Genomic DNA, 24,230 nt, shown 5'->3' with positions numbered 1-24,230 from the left:
TATCTCAAGATTTTAAAGAGAGAACAACTTATATATATATATGCCAAAAATACGGGTAACTACTATGAAGGGATAGAATATGACTTTAAAAATAAAAAATAAAAATGTTTTTTTTTAAAAAAGGGATTGATAAGATGTTGGTTGAAAAAGGGAAAAAGAAAAATTCAAAAAAAAAGAAAAAAGGAAAAAAGAAAAAAAGACAGTTAAAAAAAATAATTAACTTTGAAAGACTAAAGAATCATGGTAAAAAAGCCATGAATTCTATGTGCAGTATTCCCCTAGCGCTGGAGTTCTGCCGTTCTCACTGATCGGTAAACTTGGTCTTGGCTGGCTGTTCTTGCTGATCTTCTGGGGGAGGGGCCTGTTGCCGTGGTTCCCAAATGTCTTTGCCGGAGGCAAAATTGCCCCGCCCTTGCCGGTCCGGGCTGAGTAATCTGCTCGGGTTTGCTCTCCGGAGCTTTTGTTCCCTGCAAGCTTTCCGTACAGCTTTGGAGGCGGAGAGTGAAAATGGCGGCCTCCCAGTCTCCGCCCCGGCGGAGCCGAGAACTCGGGGTCCCGCTCCTCAGCGAGCCCCCAGAGAAAAGCAGTCAGTCACTCCCGTCTCCCCGGTCTCCGGCCGCACTCCGCGCTCACCCGGCCTGTGACCGCGCCTTTCTATCTGGCACCCGACCCCAGGTGGAGTCTCCAAACCCAGCAGATCCCCGCGGTGCGCTCCCGCACCTCTCCTCCCGGGGGAAGAAGGTGAGTCTCCCCGGATCTGCCGTTTGTTGGGTCCCTGCTGGAGGAGCAGTGGCCCGACTGTGCCGCGGATCACGGTTTATAGCAACCCCGAGCTGAGAGCCCGCGCCTGGGCTCCGTCTCTGCAGCCGGCTTCCCTGCTCCGATCCCTGGGAGCTCTGCCGCACTCAGGCACCCCCAGTCTTTCTGTGACCCCGAGGGTCCTGAGACCACACTGTCCCGCGAGGGTCCCACCCCCCACTTCGCCACCAGAGTGACGTCCCTCAGCGGAGCAGACTTCTAAAAGTTCCGATTTTGTGCTCCGCGGCTCTATCACTTGCCAGAAGCAGCCGACAGAGGCCCCTCCCCCGCCGTCTATCCTCCCGAATATCGCCTCGGATTCACTTCTCCACACGTCCTACCTTCCAGAAAGTGGTCGCTTTTCTGTTCAGAGAGTTGTTGCTCTTCTTTTCTTTGATCTCCTGTTGAGTTTGTAGGTGTTCAGAATGGTTTGATCCCTATCCAGCTGAATTCCTGAGAGGAGACGAAATCCAGGTCTCCTACTCCTCCGCCATCTTGCCTATTTATTTACTTTTAAGATTTATTTATTTTGGAAAGAGAGAGAGAGGATGCACATGCACAAGCTTGGGGAGGGACAAAGGAAGAGGGAGAGAGATAATCTCAAACAGACTCATTGCTGAGCATGGAGCCCCATGCAGGGCTCAATCTCATGACCCCGAGATCATGACCTGAGCCGAAATCAGGAGTTGGATGCTTAACAGACTGAGCCCCTTGACCCTTTAATGACTTTTTTTTTAAAGGTTTTATTTATTTATTTGACAGAGAGAGACACAGCGAGAGAGGGAACACAAGCATGGGGAGTGGGAGAGGGAGAAGCAGGCTTCCCGCAGAGCAGGGAGCCCGATGCGGGGCCCGATCCCAGGACCCTGGGATCATGACCTGAGCCAAAGGCAGACATTTAACGACTTTTTAAAAGAGGAAGATCTTTATATGGCACATCTCACAATGGAAGGATCTCTTTCATGGCCAGGCCCCCGTTTGGACCCCTCACCAATAACCTGCCACCTTCCTCTATGACTTCTGTCGCAGTATGGAATAGCACCACACACCCTTTTCCTCACAACCACAGAACTAATTCAAATTCAGTGAGACTCCCCAAACTGAAATCCAGAGCTTGCCTGACCTCTCTAATGATTGTTCTCTCCAGCAGCGTGTGGGCTCTGAAATGCAGTGTCAGAGCCCGAGTGTGAGCGGCATTCGCCTGCATTTCCCCTACTTCCACTTAACAGAAAGTGGCAGGACAAAGCCCTCAGTAAATGGGCTTCTGAATTGCCAGTGGTTCTAAGAATAAAGGGCAAGTTTATTGGTCTCTGGCTGTACTCCACTAAACATGTGGGAGGGAAAAGGATAAAACCTTAACACAGAAAGAGCCATCTTGGCGAACTGAATGAGGCCAACTGGACACAAGTCAGGAGGTGGAAATGTGCAAGGAATACATCAGAGCACAATTCCGCCAGCAAAATCATAATGGAGAAATTGCAGGGCAACTGTACCCCATTCACAGGGCAGTCAGAGCGCTGGCCCTTCCCTCTGAGCCGAAGTGCCCCCCTCTCTGCGAGGTGCAGATACAACAGGCGGCCTAGCAGGCAGCGGGCCCCGAGGGAGCCGCTAGGAAAATGAGCCTGAGTCCCTCGGGAGGATTCTCAGCTCACCGAGTCACCCTAACACACTGCCATATTATTGTCTTAGCATGGTAGAATAGTGCTTTAAATGTTGTCTATGATACATCATGTCATTTTAATAACTTTCCCAGGCAGGGATTCTGCCCTGTTTTACAAATGAGAAATTCAGAGAGGTGAGGATTGCGTATGCTCATGGAAGTGAATAATGAATAAAGTTAGGACTAAAATAATGCTCTCTGATATCAATCTCATCTTGCAATGTAGCAGAAGTTAGAATGTGACCCACTGCCTGTGTGCAGCCAGTGGATGATGGAACTCCAGGGGATGATGTATGAACCCTGGAGAAGGGAATGGGATTCTGATGGAAGGAGCTTGAGCTCTGGGTAGGATGGAAGCAGACGATGCCTCCCGTACCTGTCTCAAAAATCAGTTGTCCCTGTGTGTGAGACTTCACAGACTTTTTACTAATCCTTAGTGAAGAGGGGGCTGCAAATCCAAACCCAGAGGCACTTTTCTCTTGTGAGACTTTGGGGTGTAGGCACTAGTAACAAGATGTCAAACCAGCTGATGGTGGAGGAAGGGTTCTCCCCACACCACAGGGCTCCATCATCCTGCTGATGATTCAGAGACCAAGAATGTGCTACCTGGACACCCTCCAGTGTGATGTGTCTGCAGTGGTGTTGGTCCTGGTAGCAGAGGAAAGAGGAATCGGGCCAAAATGGGAGAGTGAATTGATGATTACACTTGGAACTTAGTAAGACCTTCTCACGAACATCATTGAAACATGCTCTAGAGACTCACAAAAATAAATGCAGATACTGTACCAAGGCTGGAGACGCCGCAACACTGGTGGGGGCAAATGTCAAAGTAATAAGAGATTATTGCTGACTTAGCCCCACTTTAACCCCTGAGATTTTGTGGTTTGAGGCATGAAGTACAAGTCAGACAGAGAGAGATTTCACTCATATATGAAATCTAAAAAAATAAAAAATAAATAAATAAGACAGAAACAAACTCATAGGTATAGGGAAAAAAAATCCATTGGTTACCTGAGGAGGTTAAGGAGTGGGAGGATGAGCAAAATAGGTGAAGGAGATGAAGATATACAAACTTCCAGTTGTAAAATAAATTAGTCATGAGGATGTAAGATACAGTGTAGTGAATATGGTCAATAATATTGTAAAAACTTTGTATGGTGACAGGGGTGCTTAGGTGGCTCAGCCGGTTGTGTGTCGAACTCTTAATTTCAGCTCCGGTTATGATCTCAGGTCATGGGATTGAGCCCCACCTCAGGCTCCATGCTCAGTGGGGAGTCTGCTTGTCCCTCTCCCTCTGCCCCTCCCTGCACTCGTGCTCTCTCTGTCAAAATAGATAAATATTTTTTTTAAAAAAACCCCAAAATAAAAAAAACAAAAACAAAAACAACTTTGTATGGTGACAGATGGCAACTACACTTATTGTGGGAATCGTTTTTTAATGTATAAAGATATTACATCACTATGATTCACACCTGAAACTAATAGGCTATTGCATGACGATGATACTTCAATTTTAAGAAGTGGTTCAAAGAACCTTAGAGATTGATAGTGTTTAATCACCACCATCACCATCATCATCATCACCATAATCAGCAACAGAAAGATTTGCTTGCATGTGAGAGGGTTATAAATATTTTCATAATGTAATACTTTGACTTTTATATTACAGAATAAAAGTAAAGTGTACATTTAGGGCACTTAAGTATATCGTGTCCTTGATTCCCCCTTCTTTGTATGCCCATTCACTTTCACCCTACATCACCTCAACACAGTGGTGATGCTTGGCAAAGGTCTTAGATGCTTGCTGAATGTGATTCTTTGTAGCTTTGCTCTGGATATAACCTCCACAAATTGGTAAACTCAAAGCACAGTCTAGGAGAATAATTCCTGTGTTGTTGGAAAGCAAAAACTTTCCCTTGAACAGACTTCAAAGAAAAACAGTGCACTGGCAGCATACTAAGTGATCTTGCTTCCTGTGGGTTAGTCCGAAAATCCACTTCCACACAGTGTTCTGACTTGGAGTAATTCAGTCAGAAATAGGAGAATCAAAGGCACACTTCTCAAAGTGCAAGTGTCCCTGGCCCCATCCCTGAATGACAGTGGTGGGACTATAATGCTCACTTATATAAATAACCCTCCAGGAAGAAAACACTACTCATATTATTAATAAGAGTGACTCCATAGAGAACGGATTGCTTTGCTTTAATCTTGACAGCCATAGTTTGTTAGAGAAGAATCCCTAGTTGCACTGTGATTTTTTTTTCAACTATTTCCATGGTTTTAGCATAGGTTTACTACAGATTCCCATAGATTACCAGAGACTAAGACATAATAACCTGTATTGGGGATAAAGTCTTGGTAATGCTTAAAATACAGTTTTGTTTCTCACTTAAAGTTCCCTGGTTAGAATTTTTTTTAGCTTCCAATAGAATGGGACCAAAATATGGCACAAAATTTTTATCACTAACTGACCAAATGTATCAGCAGTAGAAGCATTTTTATTTTCTTTTAATGAAGCATGCTTAACCATTACCAAAGCAATGAAGGTTTGTTATAGAAAATGTGAGAATATGTTATAGAAAATGTGATATATATATTCTGTGATATATATATATAGAATAAAGTTGATAATCATCCATAGGCTCAGCATCTAGCACAGTGACAATCAACCATTCTGGTACATTTCTTCAGAAACTTTTTGCTGAGTATACACTTTCTACATAGCTGCAATCTTGTCAAAATTAACAATTATTAGGTGCCTACCTGGAGGGACTGGAGTAGTTGGTACAAGATAAAAGGAACCCAAAAAGATAAGAACTGGGATTAGTACAGTTAATGCATTTTAATGAACCCAATAAGACATTTTTAAATGAAGAATACATTCTAAATATCATTAGTTAATTATTTCAGTAAATATTTACTAATTGTCTACTACATCACCAGGCATTGTACTGGGTATATTCAGTATCTAATCAAATGTTTTGTGATTCATAATGGAATGCATTTATTATTATGAGTATGAAGAACAACATTCTTCTGTCTGTCTGGAGCATCTAATCATAATATGTATACTGATTTTATCAATCCTCTGGTTTGGGAAGGGTTAAGGGATTGACTTGTTCGATGCTCACTCTATGTCTTCCTGACGCACAGGATGCCCATTTCAATAGGCAGGTAGTAGAGACTTCATGGAATACAAAAGCATATGAAAAGCCCAAAGACTTTTTTTCTCCAATGAAGCAAGAATACCCTAAGATCTTAGACAACAGAAAGATCTGAAGCATGATGTTCTGATTCCACAGTTCATAGTGACCAATACTGAAAGCACTACCAATACTGAAAGACTACACAAAGTAGGACATCACCTATAACCTATGCCCAAACCCCAGATTCAAACACCTCTACTGCTGGTTTAGTATATCCTCCTCCTAATCTTTAGAGAAAATGTGAAGTGGGATCTGCATCAGAGGAGTTACTATTTGTGTTATAAAACAAAATCTACCAAAGTTGAAACAATTAGAATGACAAAAGAAATAAAATGGTATTGGATTATAACCCAAAGTATAAAATATCCATGAGTCCATACTGATATTTTTTAAAGGATGGAATAAACAATTAAATGGAGAAGAGAAGACCGATATCCCTTGCAGAATTCCAAATATGTATGTAGATGTTCTGCTCTCAGGGAGGTGGACCATAACCCCCCACTCCTTGAGTATGTGCTGTGCAGTAAACTTTCTTCCAAAGGGCACACCGGAGATAAGTATCTTCACAATGGAGAAATCTGACAAATCCTTCCTGGCCAGGTGATCAAGATTAACATCAACAGCAAGAAGTCATGTTGATAATACGTAACTTTGGTGTGACATGAAGAAAATGACACTTTGTATCTGTGATCTTCCTATTCAAAGCTCAGAACCTCAGTCTCATCATGAGAAAAACATCAGGAAGATCCCTACTGAGGGACACGCTACAAAACACTTGACCACTATTCTTCAAAACTGGCAAGGTCACCAAAAATAAGGAAACTGGGAAATGGTCACATCCAAGAGGACCTTAAGGAGAAATGACAATTAAATGGAATGTAGTATCCTCAGTGGGATCGTGGAACAGAAAAAGGTTAAAACTAAGGAAATCTAAATAAAATACAAACTTTGGTTTTAAAAAGTCTAGAGGATTTTCCTTGGAAAGTGAGTTTCAAAAAGCAGGTGCCTCTAGTGAGCTCTAACCAGAGCAATGGGACTGCACCTCTCAAGTTAACCCATCCACATTATTCCTGGACAGCAGGGACACCATCTTCCGAAACCAGTGTTATTTTGACAAATGAGAGCACCCCAAAGGAAATGTTGGGACCTGAGAAGAGATTTCATTTGTTTGTTAGTTGGCTGGTTTGTTGTGTTTTGTTTTGTTTTGTTACAAAGGAAAGAAAGGAAAAACTCTTTGGGTTAAGAAGAAAAGAATACTGGAGCGCCTGGGTGGCTCAGTCGTTAAGCATTTGCCTTCAGCTCAGGTCATGATCCCAGGGTCCTGGGATTGAGCCCCGCATCCGGCTCGCTGCTCCGCAGGAAGCCCGCTTCTCCCTCTCCCACTCCCCCTGCTTGTGTTCCCTCTCTCGCTGTCTCTCTCTGTCAAATAAATAAATAAAATCTTAAAAAAAAAAAGAAGAAGAAGAAGAAGAGAATATTGTATTCTGTTGTGAGATGAATGGCAATTTAGGGGAAGTGTTGGCTAGCTAAGGGATCATAGTAGAGTGTAGCTGCATTATTCACTGCAGAAGTCAAAAGCAAGCATAGATGGAAAGGCAGCAGGAAAGTCTGACCCAGCAGAAAAGCTGTGGTCAGTTCCAGAGAACTGGCATCTCAAGTGCAGGAGACAAGAGGTCAGGAGACAGGGCAACCCGAGCAGGCAAAGAAACAGTACAAAACTTGACAAGGGAAAATGGTTCCGAAGATAAGCCACGGATAAAGCAGGACTCTTGAGATTTCATTGCTGTTTAGATCCTGTCAGCGGGGCAGCCAGGGTTCATATTGGCTGACTTAAAGGCTCAAGGTGAGAACGGAGAGTGTCAGGAAACATGAAGAGACCAGAATGTGCATCAGGGACATTGCATAATTTTTACAATTTGGTCTCATGCTGGGTAGTGGCACCGATGAGAGGGCAGGGAAGAAAAAAAACCATTTTCTGGTTCTCATTTAACAAACGTCACTCAATTCCTGCAGTTCTGAGTGGATGCAAACTGCTACAGTGTAATCTTATTGTGTACTCTTGTGCACACCTCCACCCTCCCCTCAAAGTGTGGTGCGTGGAATTCGGAGAAAATTTTGAAGCTAAGATTGTCTTTAAGAAATGAGTGACATTCGGGGCGCCTGGGTGGCTCAGTCGTTAAGCGTCTGCCTTCAGCTCAGGTCATGGTCCCAGGGTCCTGGGATCGAGCCCCACATCGGGCTCCCTGCTCGGCGGGAAGCCTGCTTCTCCCTCTCCCACTCCCCCTGCTTGTGTTCCCTCTCTCGCTGTGTCTCTCTCTGTCAAATAAATAAATAAAATCTTTAAAAAAAAAAGAAATGAGTGACATTGGCCCTTATGGTGGGTTCCCCACTCCCTCGCTAAATTCTGTGAAGTTCATTCTCATTTATGTTCATCATTTCTATAGTTATTCGATCACTGTCTTCAATACCTAATTCATTACTGAAGACAAAAATTGATAGGAAATACAGAAACATAGGAGTTGAATAGTTTTTCATAGGTCAGTCTAATATGACATAAAACTGACAGTAAAATCAAAATGGGAAATAGGTTTGGTCCATTTTACGGGTAGTGGCTACTGGAAAACGGTGTGAAGAAGATCTGCAAAATGATGTTAGTGGGGGAAGAGGGCGCTGCCTGCTGGCCAAACCTGCCATGCATGAGAGAGGGGCAAATGGGAGCACTGGAGTTGCAATTGGCAATACTTGTCCTCTACACTTGGGAAAAGAAAGAAAATATATTTAAGATTCATGCTGTCCATATCTGTAATACTTAAAACTTATGTTCTCATTTTGCGTCTTATTTTTTTTTTCCATTTTAGATCACCATTTATAGAAAGATTGACTGAATTTGGGAGTCCTAGACATTGCTAATAGACCAGGTTGTTGGTGCATGATAACATATGCATGCAATGAAGCATTGTGTTGGAGCCACATTCAATAACATGCGAGACCATGCCTTGGTAAAACAAATGATCTGTTCTTTTGCTCCAGGTTCATGAAGTGTAACATCCTAATGAGGTTGCTCAATGGTATCATACAGCATGAAATGGTCATGACTAATTGTAGGGTTTATTTTCAGAAAGAATTTCTCTTTACTTTGCATTATATCTGTGGAGGTGGGACACATAAGACACATCTCTGGATCTCTCAGCTTTTTATCCAATTTGTCAAATCTGATTGGTTTAGTTGGTACATTACCGATTATGTACATCAATATTGGTCATCCTCTCTCTTCCCCCAATTTCCCTCAATTGCTAAAAACGTTATATACATTTTAATTAGATAACTGATTAATCCAATTTGGATGAAGTATATTTGCCACCTAATGATAAAGAAGAAGTAATGAGGCTTCAAATCGAAAACACCCAACAACAAGGGAATCCATCCAGCTCATTGGGGGGTCATCACTGTGGAACATCACTGGAGTTTATACTCATTCCCTGACTCAGACTTTGTAGAGCTGCCTTTTTGTTTTCTACAAATTCAACAGGGATTTCCCCTAGAAGATCAGTGAATAATTAAGGTCATCTATATGTTATTTAAATAATAGTACCTACATTAAAAAAAAAAAAAGACACACCATTAAGAGAGCAAGAGCTTTGAATTACAATTAACATACAACTCTAAATATAATTCAGCCTGGTGTTATCTCCAAGTTGGTAAATTCCTGATGCAGGGACCTTGGCTACTTGAATCTACCTCTGCTCTCTTTATTTCTCCTTTTATCTCTCACTCCTGCACTTTTGTTGGTTCTTTCATGTGCCAGGATGGTACCTGCTTTTCAGCTTGGACTGAGCATATCTTCTGCCACTGTCAATACACCAACTGCAGACAAATATCAATTACTCTCACACACTGCAAGTTCAGACATAAAGTACAGAGTCTTCCAAGTCAAAATCTTCTAATGTACATTCTGCCAGACTGTGTGTTGAATGGGTCAACTAATATTAAACTTTCTCCTTTTCTATGATGGCTACAAATAATGGGCCGGCTTGGCTTTTGCCAAGAATATATCTTCTAGATGAAATAACATTGCATTAAAATATCCTGTTATTCAATGTGTTTCCTCACATTTTTGCAGCTTAAGGATTTACCATTTGGCAGTTTCCTTCTGGTTTAAAAGGCATCCTTGCAAGGTTCTGTGAAGATTAAATGCATATAAAACATGGCCTCTTGTGTCATTGAAAATCCATTGAAGGATATAATTACCTAAGTATAAAGTTCTGCCAACCAACAGAAAAGTTTGAAGAATGTTGGATTATTTCCAACAATGGCTCTTAAAATTTAGTCTAAAAAGTAATCACTTTGAGTGTCTCTTGAAAATGTAGCTCCTAGATGCACCCAAAATTCTAATACTATTTATTTGGATGTTATCATCAATGTTCTTAAAGCCCAACAAATCCAAATAAATACAATAATTAGTATTTGATCTCGAACACTGTTCTTACATAATGTTTGAAAAAAAAATGCCATTAGGAAACACTGCTATTTTTCTTAACCTGTAGCATCCAGTCCAAGTACAAACAGCGTCTATAATATGTTGATGCCATGTTCAGACAGATCTTTTAAGCACTGTGACTCCTAAAAAATCTTTCAAGAGGATGTCTTTTTTTTTTTTTAATATTTTATTTATTTATTTTGACAGAGAGAGAGAGAGAGAGAGAGAGACAGCGAGAGAGAGACAGCGAGAGAGGGAACACAAGCAGGGGGAGTGGCAGAGGGAGAAGCAGGCTTCCCGCTGAGCAGGGAGCCCGATGTGGGACTCAGTCTGGGATCATGACCTGAGCCAAAGGCAGATGCTTAACAACTGAGCCACCCAGGCGCCCCAAGAGGATGTCTTCTTTAAGTACTTTTTATAGAAATGCTGAAGCTGCCTCCAGGACAAGAAATCTGTATTTTTAAGAAGCTCCTCCCTGCCCCCATCAGGTGAATCTGGTGAACCTAAAGATAAAGAGATCAGCGAATCATTACAGACACAGAGAAAATTTCAAGTTGAGAAATTTCATGCCAGGTATTCTGAAAAAGTACATACATGAATTTACCTGAGTGCAAGTCATAAGCTAGATAATGAGCAAGAAATGAAATGGTAAATTGTCACACAGGGCAGGTGACATCGGCACAAGCCCGTAGCGGGGGCCATGAGGGGCTCTGACGTTTTGAGCAGGTGAATGCCATGACCGGAAACATGCATTACTGTGGAACTGTGGAACTCTTGGATGGGAGTGGCAAGAAAACAGATGGAAACAGCAGTTTTAGGACAATTGTAACCTGGGAGAGAACAGTGGCCCAGAGAAGGGAGAAAGAAAAGCAGGAGCCAGTTTCAAGAGACAAAGGTCCTGGTAAATCTGCTCTTGGGCAGCCAGAGGAGGCCTCATGTCTGTGCAGAACTGGCCTCCACAGGCAGGAGCCCCTTCAAGAATACACCATCTAATGTAGGGTCCTTCTTACTGTTTTTCCCTTTGAGAAGATTTGCTTCGTCTCTTTGCCTGAAGGTCGGCTCTTTCCTCAGTGTGCCAACACCCTCATTACTGAAGTCTTAATCGAAAGAATGGCAAGTATTTACATTCCAGGACACAAACAAATGTTTCAGAAAGAACCCCTTTATCTGCTTTTGATTGTCAGGAAAAGAGCAGCTTTTGCCTTCCAATTGCAGTTTGTGGACTGCTCAAGTGATACTTAACCTCAAAATAGAGACATTTTCTAAAATGTCACAAAGGACAGACTGAAAATGTCTTAATCATATTTGGTTCCACTCCACCACTTGAATTTATTTTCCAGCATTCATTTTTAATGTCACATTTTCATAAGATGTGATATATTGGAAAAAAAAAAACTCTCACGCTTAAGTCAGAAAATGAAAATGTTGATCCTAATCCCCGGCTCTTGTTCAGTGCAGTACCTCAACCACGTGCCAGGAACCGTGCAAGAGTCTGGGAAAGGGGGCACATAAGGCGGTTTCTACCTTCAGGAAGCTCACTGTGTGGAAAGGGAGAGAGATAAACACAAACATGGAATTGCAATATGATGTGGGAAGGGGTCGGGCAGAAGTTTGCACACAGTGTTCTAGGAGCACAGATGAGGAGCCTAATGACTTTGGGTGAAGGCTGTGGGGAAAGATGGTCAGGCTGAGTAGAAAACTGAGGGAAAGACAAGAGCAGTGGGATGGAGGGTGTTCCCTGTAAAGACAACCATGAGCAGAGCTGACAATGTGTGCAATGGAAATGCAAATGGTTTTGTTCTTGCTGTAGGATACAGCAGCACTTCCTTGCAAAAGTGGTCTTAGATGGAAACACAGGAAGGAGGAGGACCATGGTGTCCTCGAGTGCCCTGCCCAGAGCCTTTGAATCTGTCCTGGAGACACGGGGAGCCATTGAAGGGTCTTAAGCAGAGAAGTCATCCTCTACAATCTGTGTCTTAGATATGTCACTGAGAGGAACGTGAGAGACTAAAAATACAAATGGACAATGGCCAGGAAGACACACTGCTCTCTCCAGTAACAATCCAGGAACTCAAACAATAGCTTCTGCAAAACTGGCCCAAAGTGGCCAGGACTTGATTAATAACTGATAGCTTTTCTAATTTATGTCCCTATTTCCAACTTAGGACCAACCGGACAAAACCAAATATGCTCCTCTACCCACAGGATGCCCTCTTTATAGTTAACCTGTCTACAGCTTCCCTATGCCAAAAGCCTACAATCAGGATATACCTGAAGCTTCCCATTTTTCCATTATAATTATAAGCTTTCCCACTCTCCTGCCTGTCTTTAGTCTCTGCCAAAATGTCTATGATGGTGACTGACTTCCTTGCTACAGTAAGCTCTGAATAAATAGCCTTTGCTTTTCTTATTTGGTTGGTCTTCATTTATTTTTACAAAGGTTGAGAACAGACTTACAAGTACTAAAGAAGAGCAAGCCTGGAAGGAAGGGTGGGGGGAGCCCAGAAAGAGGTAATCATAACAAATTATAAAATAATAAAAATAGCTAACATGTTCAAAGCATTCACTATATATCTGCACTGTACTAACCACTTTACCTCTTAGAATTTCACTTAATTCTTGAAAGTGCCTCTGTCAAATATACTATGTGACACCCACATTTTAAAATAGAAGAAACTGATGGGGCGCCTGGGAGGCTCAGTCAGTTGAGCCGTCGACTCTTGGTTTCAGCTCAGGTCATGATCTCAGGATCCTGAGATTGAGCCCTGAATCAGGCTCCAGGCTCAGTGTGGAGTCTGCTTGAGAATCTCAATCTCTCCCTCTGCCCCTCCCTCACCTGCCTCAAATAGATAGATAGATAGATAGATAGATAGATAGATAGATAGATAAATAAATAAATAAAATCTTTAAAATTGAAGAATCTGAGACTGAGGAAGATAAATAACTAGTTCATCTCTTGATTTTTACATCTACTTAGTAATTACAACTAGGTCTTTCTGACAACAAGGCATATCCCTAAATATTCTGCAAGTTGCTTCAAAATCAAAGTCAACCTAGAGTCAGAGCTCACACTAACTCAAGCATTTCACTGTCTCTCTGTAGAACTCAGATGTGAGATAAAAATGATTAAGAGGTGAGGTACCTGGGTGGCTCAGTCAGTTAAGCGTCTGCCTTCAGCTCAGGTCGTGGTCTCAGGGTCCTGGGATGAAGCCCCTTGGTGGGCTCCCTGCTCAGAGGGGAGTCTGCTTCTCCTTCTCCCTCTGCCTCTCCCCCTGCTCATGCTCTCTCTCTCTTGCTTACTCTCTCTCAAATAAGTAAAATCTTTTAAAAAATGATTAAGTGGGTAAAATATTGGGGAAATAACACATGAGAATTTGAAAACTGACAGAAAACAGTTGGTGGTAATAATGGGCTGAATAAGGAATATGAGGTAATTCCATGCCCTGAGTTGTTCCCTCACCCCAGCTGGTTGACCATTGCCCCAGAACATCCCCCACCCACATACAAGCTTTAAAAAAGGAACAAGGGGCTTAGGGGCTAACTCTCACTGGGGCCTTGGGCTAGTCACCTAATTACCCTAAATAACAATTTTATCCATTTAATGGCAAGAATGACTGTCTTGCCTATCTCCCATGACTGTTTTCTATATAAAATAAAATAATGGATATAAAAATACTCAAAAGCTGTATGCAGATCCTTGTTTCACATAATTTCTGGTAATATAGAACATACTTTGTGACATATCTGGTTCCATTGCTTTTCAAACTTAAAATGGGCTCTCAAAAAATTTAATATGCATATTTCTCACTCAGTTATATGATTTAATAATTACTCTTATTTTGCATGATCACTTCTGTCTTTTGTTTTCATACTAAGGACCCAAGAAATTGCCTGAAAATGTTTTTGCTTTTCTAGCAAGTAAACACAGCTGAAAATTCTTACATGAGAGTCTGTAAAATGTCAAATCTCACTTGGCCAGCACTATCTGTAACATCAGGAAAATAATGCAATTTAGAAGATACAAGCAGGCATAACCATTCAAAGAATAAAATTTTGCCTCAAAGTAGCTACAGTACTCGAGCTCCCTTTCCCCTTCTTGACTATTTAGCTTGCCTTCCTTGTCACAATATATTCCTTATTTTCCAAAATGGTAAATATAGAGATAGATAAATTTAAATATATATATTTGTACATATAGGTATGTAAGTATAGATATATAATATTTTCCACACTAAGTAAAAAATATAAAAATAAATACACACACACATTCCTTTCTTTGGAATTCAAAAGTCAAATCACAAGTGCTTATAAAATCCAGTGAAAATCAAACACTTGGAATACAAAGGGACAATGTGCTAAAATTACCTTTAGGAACTACTCTGTCGGTAACTTTGGACCTACTGGTCTGAATTCTGCGTTCTGTGAATCCTTTCCCTTCTTGTCTTGGCCAGCTAGATCTCAAAGGCAAGGCCAAGTCATGCAGAAAGCGGGATCAGAGGATTACAAGGTGACAACAGCGATGAATAGCTACTACATACCAAGAACTGCACCATTCCACTTAAAAATTTTTACCTCATTTAGTCTTAATAACCTTAGAAGCTAGATACTATTATTTCCCCCATCATGTAGCTAAGGAAACAGAATAAAGAAGTTGAGTGGTTAGCTACATTTCACATAGCTAGTAAATTGTGAAGCAGATGTGTAAACCATTTATAACTCAGGATAGGTAAGTTTGGCTGCAGCAAAAAATAAACCCAAAATTTCAGTGACTTAACATGATGAAAGTATATTTCTCTTTCATGCTCTATGTCCATCACAAGATGATAGTGGGGATCTGCTCATCACAGTTTTTCAAGAATCCAGGCTGATGAACCAGCTACTATCTGTAGTTCACCATTTCTTATAACAGAGGAACAGAAGATCTTGAAATGGTAATTAAGTGCTTCAGCACAAAATGAACAATGTCAACCCAGAGTTTATCACATGATCCCATTCCTGACTCACAAGGAGGTCAGGAAGTACAATCAGAAAGCTGGAAACATATGGGGAACAACAGTAACAACTATCATAAATCATATCTATTCAGAACCTGTAGCAGTGCTCTTTCTACTCTACTGTGTCAAACAAAAACAATCATTCCCTAAAGCATGTGGGTCTTCTATAGCATAAAAATAAAATTTCCATTGGGAGTCTATAGATTTTAATATATATTACAACAATTTTCTGGTCTCCTTTGAATTAAACAATAATCTCTCAATATAAAGACCTAATTGAATCACCTATTTTTTTTCTCTTTTATTTTCCTCATGTCCCTTAAATTTTATTTTTTAAAAATTTTCTCAGAGAGATCAATCCATCAACATTGTTATCAACTGTATTGGATTTTTAGTGCCAGGTAAGAAATTGCCACAAACTTGGTGGTCTACAACAATACGTATTAGGTTCTGTGGGTTAGGAATCTGAGCACAGTTTAGCTGGGCCCTCTACATAGTGTCTCAGAAGACAGCAGTCAAGGTGATGGCCAGGGTGTGTTCTCATTTGAAGGCCTCACTGGGGAAAAACCCTCTTTCAAACTGAATGAGACATTTGGCAGAATTCATCTTCTTGGCCCTATATAACTGAGGGCCCTAGCCATCTGCAGACAGGCTACCCATAGTTTCCTGCCACATGTCCCTCAAGATAGGCAGTTCAGAACATGACACCTTGCTTCTTCAACTTCATTAAGGGAGTCTCTCACAGTCTGCTCAGACAGATTCTTATAGAATGTAATAAAATTATAGGAGTGATATCCATCACCTGTGCCATATATTATTAGTTAGAATCAAGTTATAGATTCTCTCTTCACTGAGTAGGGGATTACAAATAGATATGGATACTAGGAAGCAGGGATTATAGGGATCGCCTTACCCTGTATCCATCAAATCAACAAAGAACTAAAATACGAAAACTGGTTCTTTGTACAATTATATCTCATCTACCCAAGTTGCCTTTGACTTATACTATGTAGACTTCTGTTGCTATACCTCTATTCATTATATAAATTAACTCTATGAGCTAATCATCTCTTACTTACTAATAGCTACAAATAATCATAATTATAATGACCTAAAATGTTTTAGTCTTCAGGGCGCCTGGGTGGCTCAGTCGTTAAGCATCTGCCTTCGGCTCAGGTCATGATCTCAGGGTCCTGGGATCGAGCCCCACATCGGGCTCCCTGCTCAGCGGGAAGCCTGCTTCTCCCTCTCCCACTCCCCCTGCTTGTGATCCCTCTCTCGCTATGTCTCTCTCTGTCAAATAAATAAATAAAATCTTAAAAAAAAAAAAATGTTTTAGTCTTCAAAGTGTATTAGTCTTTAAAAGAATCTCTCTCACTTTTTCTTTCTTTCTCTCTCTCTCTCTCTCTCAGAAAGAGATATATTAGACATATTACTTTAACCTTTAAAGTTCTTATGTTTTAAAAATAAAATCATTAGTGATACTTCTGGTTTCAGCTACAATATGTAAAGCTCTTAGAAGTCATCACTCCTTACACAAGAAAGACTTGGACAATGACTTTCTATGGACCCATCAAAGAAATGATGTTACAGTATGAATAACCACCCCAAAATCTGGGGAGACAGAGAATCTAGAGAGGTTCAGTTGAGATCAGCTTACCTGGAACAGAAGCCACTGGAGCCATAAACCGACAGGAGCACTTTAATGTTGATTTTGATAAATTGCTGGAGCTTGGGGTGAACTAGTGTGACAGTAAGAGACTCTTGGTGGGCACAGGCTGTGGGCCAAGGTATTGTGGGTTTTACGTTCAGAAACCACACCAGGTTCTCTTCATGAAGATCCAAGAAATTTCACCATGGCTCTGGAAGGTGGAAGGAAAGAGTAATCATTGTAAAATAGACTTTTAATAAAGGCTTACTCTTCAGGGTAAAAGACTTTTGCAGAGCATTATTCCATTATTCACAGAGAGGCCTCTCTGTTGCAACTAAGGAAAGGAAAAACAAGAACATAGTCAATGGGACAACAGGGATTCAGGAAAATAGAACAGAGATCAGTAGGGAGAGAAAAACACTGGAGAAACATTTATGAAGGTTACAAAATGCAAGAATAGATAATACACAGCATTTGATGCAGAGAGATGGAAACTCTAAGAAAATAATATCAAAAGGAAATGGGAGGAACAACAAACATAGTAGCAGAAATGAAGGATGCTTTCCACAGGTTTATCAGTAGTCCTGACAGGGCCAAGAAAAGAATCAGAGAACTGCCAAGATAGGTCAAACAGAAACTTTTCAAGCAGAATGCAGAGAGAAAAATGGATGGGGGAGGGGGAAAAACAGAACAGAACATTCAAGAATTGTAGGATGATTTCAAAAGGTATAACATAGGTGTACTGAAATATCAGAGGAGAGAAAGTTTGGAAAGAAGCCTGGGGAGACAGGAATATTAACTATAGAGGGAAAAGAATAAGCAGTTATTCAGACATCTTGTCAGAAATGATGCAAACAAGAAGAGAGTGAGATGAGATACATAATGGGTTAAAAGAAAGAAAAAAAGACTCCAACCAACTTAGAATTCTATATCCAGGGAAATTGTTTTTAAGAAATTGATGGAGAAATAAAGACTTTCTCAGACTTATGAAACCAAGGGAATTCATCTCCAGGAGACCTTCTTTCAATAAATGTTAAAAGTTCTTCAAGTAGAAAGAAAATGATGTAGGTAAGAGAGAGGGATCTACCTGAATAAACTAAGTGCATCAATAAGAAACAAATGAAGATAAAATAAAATATTTTATTTTTATTATCCTTAACATATCTAAAAGATATATTTCCTTTAAAATGATAAAAGTAACAATGTATTGAGTGATTATAGCATATGGATAAGTTAAATGAATGACATCCATGTCATAAGGGATATGAAGGAGGAATTGGGAATATTCTGTTATAATATATCAGCACTACACAGAAAGCAATACAGTGCTATTAGAAGGAGTATATATGTTAGCCCACCTATGATCATGCCAACCAGTAGATTATTTTTAAGTACAATTGATATGCTAAGAGAAGAGATAATATTGAATTATATAATTACTCAATTAAGCCCAGACAAGGGAGAAGAAAGCAAAACAAAAATATTCTATGGATGGAGAACAGTTACAAACATGGTAGATATCAATCCAACAATATCAAAGTTATCTTTAAATATGAATGATATAAATACAGCAATTAAAAAACAGGTCATCAGCATGGATAGGAAAACAAAACCCAAATACGTTTTCTACCAAAAGAAAAAAAACCAAAAAACAAAAAACAAACCCCAAACACACTTGAAATATGAAGACACAGGTTAAAAGTAAAGGGATAGAGAAAGATATAGCATGCTATCACTAAGCAAAAGAAAGCTGGAGAGGCTATATTAATCTCAGACAAATCATACTTTAGAATAAGAAAGATTATTAGCATTAAGGTGGGGCATTACATAACAATAAAGTGGTTAATGCTATGAGAAGATATAACAATCCCAAGTGTGCATGTACCTAATAAATGAATGTCAAAATACATGAGAGCAAAACCCACAGAATTGAAAGGAGAAATAGATAATCCCATTGCTATAGTGGAGTCTTCAATACCCCCCATCAATAAGTCATAGATCAAACAGACAGAAAATCAGTGAGGATACAGAAGTCTTGAAAAGTACTATCAGTGAACTTAATCTAATTGACATTTGCAGAAATTCCATCCAACAAGTACATTATTTTCAAGCTTGCATGCAACATTCTCCAATATAGATAAGATGATACCCTGGGCCATAAAGCACACCTTAACCAATTAAAAACAGAAATCGGGAAAAATATGTTCTTACTCTACAATGAAATGAAACTAGAAATCAGTAACAGAAAGATAGCTGCAAAATTCCAAAATAATTGGGGATTAAACAGCATACTTCTAACACATGGATCAAAGAATAGGTCTTAAGGAGAAGATAAAATATATTCAACTAAATGAAAATGGCAACTTAACATTTATGAGATGCAGCAGAAACAGTGCTTAGGTGGAAATTCATACCATGATGTATATATACCGACAATAACTAAAATCTAAAATAAGTAACTTAGCCTTCATCTTAGGAAACTAAAACAATAAGATCAAATCAAGCCTAATGAAACAGACAAAAATAAAAAGTAAAAGTTAGAGCAAAAACCAATGAATTGAAAACAGGAAAACAATAAAGTCAAGGAAACCAAAGTCTTATTCTTTGAACAGATAGATAAAATGGACAAACTTCCAGCCAAGCTGACCAGGGGAAAGAGAAGACACAAATTATTAAAATCAGAAATGAAAGAGAGGTCATCACTATTCATCCCATGAACATTAAAAGAATAATAAAAGATTATTACAATTCTATGCCCACACATTTGGTAATTTAGTTAAAATGGACTAATGTCCTAAAAGATATAAGCAACCAAACTCACACTAGAAGAAATAGGTAATACGAACAGCTCTGTATCCATTAAATTGAATCAACAATTAATAAGCATTTTTTTAAAAAAGCTACCAGCCCCAGATGATTTTACTGGTGAATTTTACCAGACATTTAATGAGGAAATAATACCAGTTATTCTACAAAATAAAAATAGGACCAATCCTTTCTGACTTATTCTATGAGGCCAGCATTACCTTAATGCCAAAACAGATAAAGACATTACAGGAAAAGATAACTACAGAACAGTAACTCTCATGAATATAGACATGAAAATCTTCCACAAAATATTATCAAACAAAATTGTTGGAACAATGTATGAGAATAATTATACACTATGATTAATTAGTGTTTATTCCAGGTAGTCAAGGCTGGCTCAACATTTTAAAATCACTAATGTATTCTCAGGCTAAAGAAGAAAAATCATATGAACATAGAACTTGACATAGAAAAATCATTAGAAAGACTTCAACACCCATTTATGATAAAACTCTCGGTATACTAGGTATAGAAAGAAGTCCCCAACTTGATAAAGAACATCTACAAAAGTCTTACAGTAAGCATCATACTTAGTGGTGAGAGACTCTTTCCCTTTAAGATTGGGAATAAGGCAATTATGGCTTCCCTTATCATGCCTACTCAACATCCTATTAAACTATAAAATGTTGATTTAAAATATGAAATTAGATACAAATAAACAGATTGAAAAAAAAATATTGTTACAATGTCATTTCTACCCAACTTGATCTATAGAATCAATGCACTCTCAATTGAAATCCCAGTAAACTATTAGTATATAGAGACAAAATGACTGTAAAGTGGAAAGGCCAGAGACCCAGAATAGTCAACACAACAGCTATGTCATGAGAAAGAAGTCATGTTAATAGTATGTTTACTTATTATGATGAATGAAAATGGCACTTTACCCCAGCAGTCTTCCTCCCAAAGACACAGAACCTCAGTATAATGAGAAAATCCATCAAGAAAAAGCTAATTGAGGGTCATTCTACAAAATATATGGTCAGTATACCTTAAAAATATCAAGGTCTTCAAAAAGAAGGAAAGCCCAAGAAACTGTCACAGTGAAGAGCTGCCTAAGGAGCCATGATGATAGCTAATGGTAATGTGGTATCCTGTGTGGGATCCTATAACCAAAAAAAGGACATTAGGTAAAAACTAAGGAAACATGAATAACATATGGACTTTAGTTAATAATAATATATCAGTACTGGTTCATTAATTATGACAAAATGTACTATCATAATGTAAGATGTTCATGATAGGGGAAACTGGGTCCAAGGTATATGGGGACTTTCTGTACTATTTTAGGAACTTTTCTGTAAATCTAAAACTTCTAAAATAAAAGTTCATTAAAACAGAAAAAGTTATAGGGGCGCCTGGGTGGCTCAGTCTTTAAGCGTCTGCCTTCGGCTCAGGTCATGATCCCAGGGTCCTGGGATCGAGCCCCACGTTGGGCTCCCTGCTCAGCGGAAAGACTGCTTCTCCCTCTCCCACTCCCCCTGCTTGTGTTCCCTCTCTCACTGTCTCTCTCTCTGTCAAATAAATAAATGAAATCTTTAAAAAGAAGTTATTGATGGTTAAATTACCCCAAATTATATACATATAAGACATCTATATTTGTATAAACTGCTACCAAAATTTGCTACATAAACACTGAAAGTATACACGAATGAGCTTTTATGTCATTGTGTAAACTCTAAATATGATCTGGAGGTCTGAGCACTTGTTCAGTGTTAAGGGATTTTATTGTAAATTCAAGTTAAGATGAGAATTATAAATTCAATTGAGCTTTGGATTAGGAAAAGTTTTCTTACATGTGAGAGCAAAAGAATGGGCAGCAAAAAATACATCAACTGGACTTCATCAAAATTAAAAGCTTTGTGCTTCAAAAGACACCATCAGTAAAGTGAAAAAACAACACAGAATGGGAGAAAATCTCTGCAAATCATGTATTTGATAAGAAACTTATAGCTATAATATATAATGAACTCTTACCACTCAATAAAAAAAAGACAACCCAATTTTTAAATGGACAGATGATTTGAATAGACATTTCTCTAAAGAAGATATTTAATTGACCAATAAGCACATGCAAAGATAGTCAATATTATTAGTCCTCGGAGAAACACAAATCAAAACCACAGTGAGATACCACTTCACACCCACTTAGGATGGCTATAAGACAGATATAACAAGTGTTGGCAAAGAGGTGGAAACACTGAAAACTTGGTATACCGATGAGGCACTTTGGAAAACAGCCTGGCTTTTCCTCAAAAGGCTAAACATAGAGTGACCATATGACCCAACAATCCTACTCCTAAAAAAAAAAGAAATAAAAACAAATATTACTTAAAAAGTAATATCTCTTTCAGTATCCTTGCTCTGTACATGAATATTCATAGAAGCATTATTCATTATAGCCAAAAAGTGGAAAAAAACCTAGACATCAACCAGTTGATGAATAGATAAATAAATGGTATATCAACATAATGGAGTATTATGCAGTCATAAAAAGGTCAGAAGTCTTTAAATATTCTACAGGATGGATGAACCTTAAAAATATTATCCTGTGCAAAAGAAGCCAGTCACCAAGACCGCATACTGATGATTCCATTTACAAATGTTCAGAATAGTCAAATCTACAGAGACAGAAGTCATTTCGTGGTTTTGTAAGGCTGGGAGTGATGGGAAGATTGGGGGTGGGGTGATGGTCAAGACTTTGGACTTAGACATCAGAGAAATGTAGTTTGTCTTCCTTATCTGACAAGTGGGAGCACTCAGATTTGGAAACTGAAGTGATTTTTCTTTTCTTGTAACAGTAATTGAAATTTTCTCAAGAATTAAACCTCAAATCTCCTGATTTCTCTTTCAGTCTCCTTGCTCTGTACCATATAGCATTATTTTGGCGGGGTAGGAAGGAAACTTTATTTTCAATCTGCTACCCATATTACCACCAGGTTGATATAGAAGGTAATTTTTTTGGCCTATCTCCAGGATTCATTTATTAAATACAGTTGCACATGGATTGGTACACTGATACACGTTCAGAGCTGTACAAAATATGATGTGGAAATATTTGTTAAATTATTGTTTACTAGAGCCTTTTTAAATATGCAATGGTTTATGATGGATAGTATTGAAATGATATTAACTATAATTTTATGGATTTAAGTTGTCCCATTTCAAAGTGTAGATGAGTAGCGATTTAAATCTGAATTTCAAGTAACCACCTATCACAAAAACTATTTTGACTGAGCTTACAAATTGCAGTGTGTGTCTAAAATGACGTTCTAGTTATCTCATTCTTACTATAATGATCCTGTGGTTTCTAGAGACTGCAGTCATAATGCATAATGATAAAGACCTTAGAAGACAGAAGGGACTAAATGTGAAACCTCATCTTTTTTCATGTTGTCTTTATTAAGCAGAAGAAGCTGTTTCGATGAAAAGGATTGAAATTGCTTCAGCTTTGAGATGTCAAATGGAGAAAGGTTTTCTTTTCTCTCTTTTCCCCCCCAAAATGTGTGTTTATATTATTTCATGGATTGCCTTAATTAGATCTCAAATGAGACATTCTGGTGTGTTTCTACAAATACTGCTATTAACAGCCTTTATGTGGTCTACTCTAATCTTACAAATTACTGGAAATCATAATGTTATAATAATTAATAAATACTATTGCTTTCTTAATCACTATGACTGAAATCTAGGCAAAGTAATAATTATGAAATAGTATAATTAAAGCCTGAGACTGATTAATGAATACTACCGGCTCTTTCTCTAGCAGTAATATCTGTCTCATTGAAGCAACAAAAATGAGTCATTGGTGGAGATGACATTTACAGAAGTGATCTATCTATCCTGTTCACAAATAGGAATATGTCAGAGTTATGTAGGAAAATGCGAGCCGAAGCACATATTCTGATCTCCGTTAAGTTGCTGTGTATCTTTCCTTGAAGACAAAATTCATATTTTACAGTCTTTATATCACAAAACTCCTTCATCAATTAAAAATTCGTCTACTTTTTATCTTTAAATTTTTATATGGTTTATGTAATTTATCTATAATGACTCACTGGGGCCAAGACAATCTGAAGATCTTCTACACTAACAAAAATTCATAGACAATGAATAGTGAATTTGAAATGCAATGCTCCCAAGCAAATATTTTTATAACTAGATAATATTTCTTTGTTTAAAAGTGTCGAACTTTGTAGACTGTGTGGAAATGTGCTTTTCATAGGAAAAGCTTATGTGTTAACCTAGCCACTAACCAGCTACGTACCTTGAGCAAACCCCTTGACAAGCATTACCATTCACTGCAAGATAAGAACCAAAATTTCTTCCAAATTTTCTAAAGATACGGGAAGGGTATTCAGAAAGCCATTATCCACCTCTATGACTCTGTGGTTCTATAAGTACGTTCAAAACCTTAGGTTAGCAGTAGACTGAAAGCAGTGAGGATGTCAAAGCAAAAAAACAAAACACAAACCTTGTTTTCAGATTCTGCATGTGAGTTTTAGTAGCTGTTTGTCTCTTGCGTTAATTACAAAATTATTTTGAAATCCAGTTTCCTCATGTAAAAATAATGCTA

Source organism: Phoca vitulina, unplaced genomic scaffold, assembly GCF_004348235.1.
Source record: "Phoca vitulina isolate PV1807 unplaced genomic scaffold, GSC_HSeal_1.0 scaffold43, whole genome shotgun sequence".
In the NCBI taxonomy this organism is placed as follows: domain Eukaryota; kingdom Metazoa; phylum Chordata; class Mammalia; order Carnivora; family Phocidae; genus Phoca; species Phoca vitulina.
The sequence above is the reverse complement of the archived record's forward strand: the minus strand, read 5'-3'. Positions refer to the sequence as shown.